The 11,663-nt window shown below is 39.3% G+C and overlaps 1 long non-coding RNA gene across 1 annotated transcript; it reads right to left on the reverse strand.

Annotated features, from left to right (window-relative positions):
- Positions 1–284: 284 nt before the first annotated feature.
- LOC123365120 lies at positions 285–7,389 on the reverse strand. The gene is made up of 3 exons (XR_006577436.1): positions 5,989–7,389; positions 2,359–2,440; positions 285–978 (listed from the first exon to the last, which is right to left on the reverse strand). It is a non-coding gene; the product is annotated as an uncharacterized LOC123365120 (long non-coding RNA).
- Between the last annotated feature and the right edge of the window lie 4,274 nt (positions 7,390–11,663).

The raw sequence follows: 11,663 nt of genomic DNA on the forward strand, positions 1-11,663 counted from the left end.
AACTTCACTCCTCTGATGGTTAGAAACCTTTGTCTAATTTCAAGCCTAAACTTATTGATGGCCTGTTGATAGCGATTTGTTCTTGTGCCAGCACTGGCCCTTAACTTAATTAACTCCTCTCCCTCCCTGGGATTTATCCCTCTGATATATTTACCAAGAGCAATCATATTCCCCTCAGCCTTCATTTGGTTAGGTTAAACAAGCCAAACCTCTTAAGTCTGCTCTCATAAGGTAGGTTCTTCATTCATCTGATCATCCCAGCCCTTCTCTGCATCTGTTCCAATTTGGATTCAACTTTCTTAAACACAGAAGACCAGAACAGCATAGAGTATTCCAGATGAGGTCTCACCACTGCCTTGTATAATGCTAGCAACACTTCTCTAGCTCTACTGGAAATACCTCACCTGATGCATCCTAGGACTGTAGTAGCCTTTTTCCACAGCCACAACACAGTGGCAGTTCTTAGTCATCCAGTGATGTGTCTGAAGTCACTGGTAGAACCAGAAATAGAACTCAGCTCTACTGAGTATCAGATGGGTAGCCGTGTTAGTCTGCATCTGTAAAAGCAGCAAAGAGTCCAGTGGCACCTTATAGACTAACAGACATTTTGAAGCATGAGCTTTCGTGGGTGAATACCCACTTCGTCAGATGCAAAGTCTGTATTTGTGAAAGCTTCTTCATGAGGTTGATGGATTTCCACTCCATACAGCTAAATGCAGTGCCTTGCATGGTGTCAAGTATGAGAGGGGTAGCCGTGTTAGTCTAGATCTGTAAAAGCAGCAAAGAGTCCTGTGGCACCTTATAGACTAACAGACGTTTTGGAGCATGAGCTTTCGTGGGTGAATACCCACATCGTCGGATGCAAAGTCTGTATTTGTGAAAGCTTCTTCATGAGGTTGATGGATTTCCACTCCATATGGCTAATGCAGTGCCTTGCATGGTGTCAAGTATGAGAGGGGTAGCCGTGTTAGTCTGGATCTGTAAAAGCAGCAAAGAGTCCTGTGGCACCTTATAGACTAACAGATGTTTTGGAGCATGAGCTTTCGTGGGTGAATACCCACTTCGTCGGATACTCTACTGAGTATCAGTCTTGTTTCCTAGCCACTACACTACACTACACTCCCTTTCAAATAACTATTAACACTTCTACTGAGGTGGCACTCAGAGTTTCCAATCAGTCTCAATCTGACAGTGCAAGATACAGTACAACCATACAAGACGCCATGGTCCATGTCCCAAATAACTTACAATTTTAGGCCTTAATCCCGTAACTGGATGTGCACAAGAAGAAACTTATTCATGCAGAGCCAATAAGAATATTATAAGCCTCATATTTCACAGTTCCAGTTGTTAGACAGGTTCTTGGTCACTGTGTTGTGCTAGAAACTTTACATGGACAGTATACTTCTATAATCTTTTACATTTCCTGAAAACAAGTTTTAACATCTTTCACAATAGGAGTTAGATAATAGAATTCTCAGTAAACGTAAAAGTAAATGGATTTGTAATCTATCCATGATTAAAATTATTTTCATCATGAAGTAGAATTCTCATTATTGTTGCGATTTTAATATTATCAACTATAAAATGTCTTGGTGATTGATATTATAGACAGCGAAACCCTATATTATGGTAATTAAATTTAAAATGAATCAGCCATCCTTATATGTCTCAGTACAGCACCTGATTATTTAAAAACAATTATCTCCTGGTGTCACCTAATGGCACACACTACTTTGAACTGCCTAAAGGAATTGTTCAGGTTCAAAAAGTTGGGCCACAGGCAAAATTCGCATTCAGTGTCATTTGTGAGATACTAGGGAAAATGTTCTCGATATTTTTTAAAACAAAGAAGGTATGAAATCCTTAAAGAATTTCAGTGCAATTCAGTCCTGAATTCTGGGACCTTTAAATAGAACTTATAGAGAGACATTCCCATAGAAACCCAATACTCAGGGGTATGTACTTCCCTAGTATTTTGTGAAAAACACCAGGAAATCTGAGCAGGAAACAAAACTGCTCTCTTTTAGGTAGGTAATTTTTTTTTCCAGTCAAGTTTGAAAGGTACAGTATAATACTCTTTTAAATTAGAGCTAGCCTGTGGATTAATAGCTCTTCAAAGCAGACGTCCATGTCTGGAAATGTTAAACTCTGCAAATATATTTTATAAAAATATTTGCTCACATTTTTCATATAAGAAGATTTTATAGGGACAGGAGCTTCCCAACCGGAAGAACGTTTATACCTTTTATCCCCTTAATCTTTAGCTTTTTTCAGTACATTTTACCACTGTCTTCTATTACAAGATACTTTTTTTTCATTTTGGAGAAATTTTAGTACAAAAAAATTCTTTAGTACCTCAGTTCATTTGCAGATTTCACCAGGCTTGCAAAAGCACACCTGTTGTGCTGTCTGGATTTCCTTTTCTGATCATAGGCTTCTGACAAAGAGGGGGGAAAAGAAAGATTTTTATCAAACACTCTTCACTGGACAATGAATTTTCTTCACCATTTGAATGTATCTGTGGAATGCCTGAGTGATTCATTACAGCAGATTCTGAAGTATGACAATGGGCCGCAGAAATGACTGATGGTATCTTTTTCCTGATTTCATTTCCCTGATCCTCTTCATCCCTTGGCCTGTGTACCTCGATTAATTAGAAACCAGGGATTTTCACTCATCAGCTGATGGGTTTCATGCTCCACTCTGTCACAAATCTGCTGCTTGCACTATCTCTCTTACAGCTGGTGGCTGCTTTAAAAACTTTCTTTTTTCTTTTTTCTTTTTTTCCCCTTTTTTGAAGCAGTGCTTTGTGACTACAGGTTTAGGCCTTTTTAAGATTCAGACATATTTTTAAAAAGAGATTAAAAATTAAAGTAAAGAAGATTCAAAATCTCTGATTAAGTTAATCCCTATCCAAATGATACTTGTCCAAAAATGAACTTTTTGAAGAGATAATAATGTAAATGTTTCATAGCTCTCAGCTTTCCAAGTTAGTTTTTCAAGATATAATAATTGAAGTATTATGCAAAGGATGAAAGTATATAAATATAATTTTTGTGCAAAAGGCACATATGCTCAGTTCACATGCATTATAGTGCTGCCTATACTATACTGTTAAGCCAATTGCATTTCAGCTTTCACTTATATGAGGCACCTTATAATAAGATCCTGCAATAAATCATTAAACCGTTATTGTTTCTGGAGGAAATATTTCATAATTGAAAATATGCTGCCCTTTAGGGTATATACCAAATTAAAATCTCATGGTGATATAATCCCTAAGGAAACAAACCATAATTAAATGGTATTTAAAAATGCAGAACATTTTGTAATAAAATTCACCCACAGAAACTTAAAATAATGTGTGAATCACAGAAAACAAACATATCAATTATGTCTACCACAGAAAATGTAACCACTGCTAGTTTGCTTTTTTTTAAATCATTATCTATTCACCCCCTCCATCGACCACCCATTGCTTGGTTTAATTTCTGCATGTAATACATTGTCTGTATTAAGATAGAACCCCTCCGTTTTCTTGAGCCAGGTTCAGAAGTGGAATAGCTTTGCAAGAATGTCAGACTTTGTAGAGGCTCTGTGTTGCTGAGAAAAAGGTAATGAGGTACCATGATTATTCAGGTCTTTTGCTTCTAAGGAATAAAGTCTATTAATTGTGCAGTTTGGTACACTACATGTTGACTTTTTGATACTGTTTATTTCTCGTTAATGGCTTACTAGTAGGATACATACGTATACCACACGCATCTATATGACTCTACACACATACACACACACAAGACACAGTCCCACATATGCCACAGTCCCCCAAGATATTCTCATAAGCAAACGAGGGAAATGTGGTCTAGATGAAACTACAATTTGTTGAAAGATCGTATTCAAAGAGTGGTTATCAGTGCTTTGCTGTCAAACTGAGAGGGCTTATCTAGTGGGCAGGGGCGGCTCCAGGCTCTTGCGCTCCAAGCGCGTGCCTAGGGCGGCAAGCCTGCAGTGGCTTGCCTGCAGAGGGTCCACTGGTCCCGTGGCTTCGGTGGACTTCCCGCAGGCATGCTTGGGGCAGCAAAATGTCTAGAGCCGCCCCTGCTAGTGGGATCCTACAGGGGTCAGTCCTGGATCCGGTACTATTCAATGTTTTCATTAATGATTTTGAGAATGGAGTGGAGAATACGCTTATAACATCTGTGGATGACACCAAGCTGGTAGGGATTGCAAACATTTTTGAGGATAGGATTAGAGTTCAAAATGACCTTGACAAATAAGAAAACTGGTCTGAAATCAACAAGATGAAATTAAATAAAGACAAGTGCAAAGTACTTCACTTAGGAAGGGAAAAAAATGCCCAAATGCACAATTTCAAAATGGAGAACAACTGCCTAGGTGGTAGTACTGCTGGAAAGGGCTCTGGGTATTATAGTGGATCACAAATTGAATATGTGTCAACATTATGATGCAGTTGTGAAAAAGGCTAATATTATTCTAAGGTGTATTAACAGGAGTGTTGTATATAAGACAGTGGGTAATTGTCCTGCTCTACTCAGCACTGGTGACACCTCAGGTGTAGTACAGTGTCCAGTTCTGGGTGCCACACTTTAAGAAAAATGTGGACAAATTGGAGAGAGTTCAGAGGAGAACAACAAAAAAAGATAAAAGGTTTAGAAAACCTAATCTATAAAGAATAGTTAAAAAACCTGGACATGTTTAGTCTTGAGAAAAGAAGACTGAGAGGGGACCTTAAAATATGGTAAAGGCTGTTATGAAGAGGATGGTGATTAATTGTTTTCCGTGTCCATGGAAGGTAGGACAAGAGATAACAGATTTAATCTGCAGCAAGGGAGATTTAGGTTAGGTATTAGGAAAAACTTTCTAACTATAAGAATAATTAAGCACTGGAATAAGTGTCTAGAGGTTGTGGAATCCTCATCATTGGAGGTTTTTAAGAAATACCTGTCAGCGATGGTCTAGGTCTATTTGGTCCTGCCTCAGCATGGGGGGAGTGGGACTACCTGACCTCTTGAGGTCCCTTTCAGCTCTATGTTTCTATGAGTCTATGAATACACACACAAGCACAAACCCCCTACATACTTACCCATGATATATTCTTCTGTCAGGCAGCACTTTCCTCAATTCATTATTTTTTTCAATTAATCCTTTTTCCTCTTATTTTCCTTGCATAAAAAGAAAAAGTGTATCCAACACTTAAAGATGGAAGAGTAAAATGGAAAAACAAGCATTTCCATCGTTGGCCAAATAAAAACTAGTAACAAAACATTAAAATGAACTACTGTAATCCACTAATTTGTGCGCTTCCTTTGTACATCTAATTATTGTAGTATAGGCTAAGCAATCAGAGTACACCAGAGTACACTTACCCTAGCAACTCCAGAGGATCTTATTGACCCTGCAGCAACCTAAGTCATAAGGCATGTGTGCCATTCCCCAGGGTACAATGTGGACTGTTGAAGAGCTGTGTCCCCTCAATTCTCCAATCTGGAGTGCCTTTTACACCTCTTTGCTGTCAGAACATCCACTCCTGGCCTGTTCACACACAGCCTCTAGCAGGCAAAAATCACTCCCATCTATATTATATGAATGCTCTGCCAGCATTACATGAATTACATACAGGGCAATACCAGCAAACTCCCAGTCCCAGTCTTGTCCTGCAGAAATGTGCGTCCTGTACTTCTGAACAGTACAAGCTCATAGAAAGTTCGTCATTTCATCAAAAGAAATGATATGAATCAGCCCTATTATCCCAGATGGACTTTCCCACACTCTTTAACCAAACACACTGGTTAAGATAAACAATAAGATAAGGTTATTATCTACAGAAAGATAGATTTTAAGTGATTACAGAAAATGATGCATAAAAGTCAAGACTGGTTACAAAAGAAAATGAAAGGGTAAAACACAAGCTAATACCTAACTTAGCAAGCTAAGTGAATTTAAAAACAAAAAGGTTTCTCTCACCATAATCTTACAGTAGTCTGTACTGGTTGAAAAGCCTTCCAGTCAAGACGACTCTTCCCTCAGTTCAATGATGCTTTCTTTGTCTTTCAAGCGTGGTAGGTGCCATGAATAGAAATGGGGAGAGACAGTGGTAATTTGGAGGCCACAGTTTCTCATTCTTATACCACTCTACTCTCCCCTCTTTGAGGATTACCCCCCGCTGTGGTGCAGGTGACAAATAGTCTCTTGTGTCTCTTGTGGGATCTGAGGTCTGAAGCATCCATGGGATGGTTCACATCTTCCCTCTGCTGGAGAATGGTCACTTAACTAAGTCAAGGCCCACATGACTTTGTTGGTACCTATCTGGGGATGCTAGTGTGCCTTTGTCTCTGAGGAACTGGTTTGGAGCTGCTTTTCTTAACCTCAGAGCATGTTATAACAATGTTATACAGTAGAATCTTGTAACATTACATAGAATGTTGTCACACATTTTACCAGGACAATAATATTCAGCAGATTATGACTTTTCCAAGGCATACTTTGTACAAAATTTATCATAGTCTTGTAAAAGTGGTGAACATAATAGTATAGACTGTCACAGCATATACACTGGAAGATTCCTCATAAAGCCCTACAGGTGTACAATTTTTGTCACAACATTTCACTGCCAGTTCCAATCATACCTTTATGAGGGTATGCTTGCTGAAGATTATTATACTTCTTAGCTTTGGAGAGACATCATTTATATGAACAAATGTTTATAAAGCTATCAGAAAGTTTATCTTTGGGAATTTTTTTCTTCACTCCCATTCTGATACAAATTAGAAAGGAGAGGCAATATTAAGGCTCAAAGTACTGTAAATTCCATAGGCCAGATTCTCATTTAAGCCCTTTTACACCACTCTGGCTACATAAAGAGGTCTTACAATTGGGGTCAACATTGTTAGAGTGGTGTAAAGTGCTGTAAATGAGAATCGGCCCTGTGTGTTCACAGTGTTCTGCCAATTGGAAAAACAGGGTTATTTTTATTTTCAATAGCTTTAAATGGTTTCTGCACTGAAATGAGAAATCACATTAACCAGGCCCATTAAAAATATTCATCTAGACAAGTCTTCAGTAATTTCTGTTTCTCATCACTCCCATCCAGTCTATTCAAAATTCAACTGCTAAAACCATTTTTCTTACTCATAACTCCTGCTCCCCCTTTGATTCCCTCTGTTGGCTTGCCTTGTTTCAGCACGTTTTTGTCCTCACCTCCAAGGCACTTCTCAACTCTGCCTCTCTTACTATCTACCAGTTCCACAGGGCTTGTTCCTGCACCGTGCTGAGAACACTTCCCTCCCACTTATATCAACTGGAATAGAGGGCACTCAGCGCTCCTTCCAGCAGCAAGCCCTTATCACATCATCCTGGCTTCTTCTGCTGTTCAGTGATGCCAGCCTAGTCTATCCATCTGTCAGCATTTCTCATTAATGAACCTCCACCTAATTCCACACTATCCCTTATCCCACACACGAAATATCTGTCTGAACTGATTCATGAAGACACTATTACCATTTCCTCCTACGGCTACATTTAATTTGGGTATGTCTATGCAGCCAACGTTAAAGTGGCTGTGTAGTTGTGGCTCCAGTTCTGGGAGAGAGCTCTGCCAGCGCTGTAAAAAACCCACCTCCATGAGGGGAATAGCTACCAGCTCTGGGAGAGCAGCTCCCAGCACTGTAGCACTATCTACACTGCCACTTTACAGCGCTGAAACTTGCATCGCTCAGGGTAGCGGTTTTTCACACCCCTGAGCAAGGAAAGTTTCAGCACTGTAAGTGGCAGTGTAGACAAGCCCTTAAATGCAGCCATAGGAGGAAATGGTAATAGAGTCTTCATGAATTGCTGCATTTTAACATAATCTGCTCTCACTTCCTCCATTCAGATACTCTTAAGGCTACAGTATGTTTCATGGTATCCCTATCTCACACTCTTTATTTTATGAGGCTCTAATATCATTGGGGCAGGAACAGTGTCTTCATGTGTGTGCTTAGCACAATGGGGTCCTGATTCTGATTGGGGCCTTTCTGTAATGATAATATGAAATAATAACAACAATAACAATAGTATTAATAACAATAATAATTTCAACTACCATCTGAGTCATGAATCAGTTTTGTGCATTACAGAAAAAGGCATTTAAGAAACAATCTGTGAAACTGAATTTATTTTGTGGAACTGAACTCTGATGAACTGAAATCCCATTATCATTTCATTTGTTCCCTGAGATTCATTTCTCTGCAGATTTCCAAAGAACAGCATTTGATCAGTACATCTCTCAGCCCAAGCTTACCAGTCATCATCAACACTATCTTTGTGTTCGAAAATTAAAAAGTTAATTAAAAAAGGAACAGATGAGAATTTGCATTTCTGATCAACAAAGTTTTTAAAGTTTCTTTTGCTGTGTAGCTTATTAAGAATGAAATCCTTAGTCTAAATATTTTTACCTGTTGATTAAGAAACAGAGGAATCTGTTCAGGGTAGACAGTGCCTAACCTCAGTTGTATCAGATACATTATCATCTTTACCTTCTGCTCTAAACTGATTCAGAGTGCCAATATCAAAAGCGACTTTTAGATGTTTCCAACTTCTAGTGTTAACAAGTCAATACATATATCAACAGACTTCCCTTTGGGATATAAAAGAGATAACACTTTGTACTTCTTAGCGTCATTAATTCAAGGACCTCAAAACATGGGGAAATATCTCCATTTAAAAGAAGGGGAAATTGAGATATAGGGAGATTAAGTGACTTGCCCAAGGTTACCCAGTAACTAGTTGCAATAGGGAATGGAATACAGGCCTCCTGACTCTCTGTCTCCTAATTTGATCACTAGATAAAGATGCCTCCCTTAAAAGACAGTTGTTATTATTAAAGAGGTTAGACCCTAAATTTGATATATTTTGAAACTAATATCTTGTGTATGACCTCCAAATACTAAATATCTGCTAAAAACAATATCCCTCACTGTGTACCAAGAAATTAAAAAAAAAATACAAATTAGTCACAGTTTATGCATAATCCTATTTTGCTCTGCTACTGCAGAGATTGAAAGAGAGATGGAATCAGGACTTGCCTTCCAATTTGCAGAATCTCATGCTGCTAGAGGTGGAGATTGGGCTATGCTTGCTGTCTCTGGCTCTGGTCCCACTACTACAAGAAAAGATCAAGCCACGAGTTGCCTCTTTAGGTCCACTGCTAATGGGAAGATCAGGTTTAAACTGCCTCTGACACCAGTCCCCCTGCTCCTCAAGCTGGCCTATGTGATACTGAGTCTATGCAGGGCTCTGAAAATAAGTTGTTTCCATTGTTTTTGCTTAGGAGTGGCACTGGCTAGAATGAGGAGCACAATGGATTTGATGGTAACTGAAGACTGGTACTGCATATGAGCTAATTTCATCAGCATTGTATAATGCTGACAACATGACAACGTTTGTGAAATTATACACAACAATTTTCACCATTTCATTCTGAGTAGTTTTGTACCCATCACATTTTCCCTGTTTGGACAAATTTGATGAAATAATCATTTTTCACCAAAAATATGTAAAACAATGAATTTCAAACATGCAAAAGCTTTAATGTCAAAACCAGTTTCAACTTGGAAGGTACCCCTTTTTGCTTAGAAATAGGTTTATTTTCACTTGAAAAGGGGCAATTTTTGAAAGAACGTTTTAACAAAATATGGTGTTTTTTGGTAAAGAGTTAGACTGTCACTGGCCATATGCTTCAGTTTAGGGGCATAAGGGAGCATGAGGTTACACCCTGCACCCTCTACCTATACCACATCTAGCATTAAGGGCAGGGAGGGAGAGTGGGGCTGTGACTCACCTTCCTTCACAGGTGAGCATGGAGTTGGCAGAGCAGAGCCCTGAGCAAGGGAGAAGCTTCACAATCCTGGGAGTAGAACCAAGGGGCCTTAGAGACATCTTTCTAGGCACAATCCCATGCTGCTTCCTCCTTGCTTGAAGGACATAGAAATTTGTTGCTGACCTATACTAACATCAAATAAATATAGCCCCTCTACTGGCTTAGCTGTGATGGTCAGTGATTTGCAGGACCACCAATTCCCTGCCCACTTGCTCCAGGGTTTGAGTAAGCAGGCAAGGTGCCAACCCAGGGATATCAGGAGGAGGTTCCAACTTCTGTGCACAGACACATAGTCTAAGTCACAATCTAGTGGGTTTCTTTGACAGTGCCACTCTTTAAAAAGCTAGAATTAACTGTTTCATAGGGCTTGAGCCCACAAACACTACTGGCTATACTGATTACTCTGGTGAAAGGCCCAGGACTGGGTGCATTTTCAGCAGCTCACACAGTTAGATCGTAGGGTGACAATGTTTGCCAGTTAGGAAAATACCATGCTAAACATTAGAGAAAACGTAGGTGAGATAATATCTTCCATTGGACCAACTTCTGTTGGTGAGAGAGAAAAGCTTTCGAGCCACACAGAGATCTTCTTCAAATCTCTCTAATACCCTGGGACTGACAAAGGTAGAACTACACTGCATGCTAAACGTTGGCATTTACAGGGTTTCTAGGGCCTATTCTACACCTAAAACTTAAGTCTACCTGGCTACATTGCTCAGGGCTGTGAAAAATTTCACACCCTGTGCAACATAGTTAGGTCAACCTATCCCCCACTGTAGATGCAGTTAGGTCAACGGAAGAATTATTCTGTCAAACTAGCTGCCACCTCTCGGAGAAGTAGATTACCTACATTGATGGTAAAACCCCTTCTGTTGATGTAGGAATGTAGGAAATGTCTATGCTACAGCATGACCACAGCACAGTTTCAGCGCTGTGGCTGTGACACTGTAGTGTAGACATACCTTGAGTTAGAGACAAGGGAACATGGTACTAAAAACAGTGGTCTCCAGTGGGAAAGTCTGGATTCCCATTCCTTTAATTTTCAGAATCTTTGCATCTGTTTGTCTCTGAAATGTTAACAGCTTCAGTCTGGTGGTTTTTGTTGTTGTTTTTTTACCCCCTTACACTCATTGCCAAACTCAGAACATCAACAGGAATGTGGTATTTGGCCCTTGACTTATGTAAATTTACTTGTAGAGAATCTGTCTTTTACTGCTGCCCTGGAGCCCCTGTCTGCTAGCAGTTCAGACAGTTTTCATATATGGCCAGTAAAAAGTTCAAATCCAATCAGTAAAAAGCAAGACTTGGAAACCCTTTCATAGTAATTGAATTTAAAGGAGACTTAATGTTTCTTACAGAATCAAGGCTATTGAAAAGGCATGTCCTTTGCAGTAACTTAAAATAGCCCCATTTCAGTAACAGAAGCTAACATAAATTTTGTACCTTGTTATTAGTGATATCATTTTACTTCATTGTGCATGAAAACAAATACTGTCAGTAACTTGGGGGAAATCACAACATTTCCAACACATTTTTATTATTTTGGTATATAATACCATGTCATAATGAGACATGACATGTCACAGTACAACATCCTGCTGTAAAAGAGAGGTAATAACTGATGACATCACAAAGGCTGAAGTGTTTAGTGCCTATTTTGCTTCGGTCTTCACTAAAAAGGTTAACAACGACCAGATACTCAACACAATTAATATTAACAACAAGGCAGAAGGAGGATTTCCCTAGACTCCACCCCCCAACTCCTCCTTCCCCCTCCCAGTGG

The sequence above is a fragment of the Mauremys mutica genome, chromosome 2 (genome assembly GCF_020497125.1).
Source record: "Mauremys mutica isolate MM-2020 ecotype Southern chromosome 2, ASM2049712v1, whole genome shotgun sequence".
Classification (NCBI taxonomy): Eukaryota; Metazoa; Chordata; order Testudines; family Geoemydidae; genus Mauremys; species Mauremys mutica.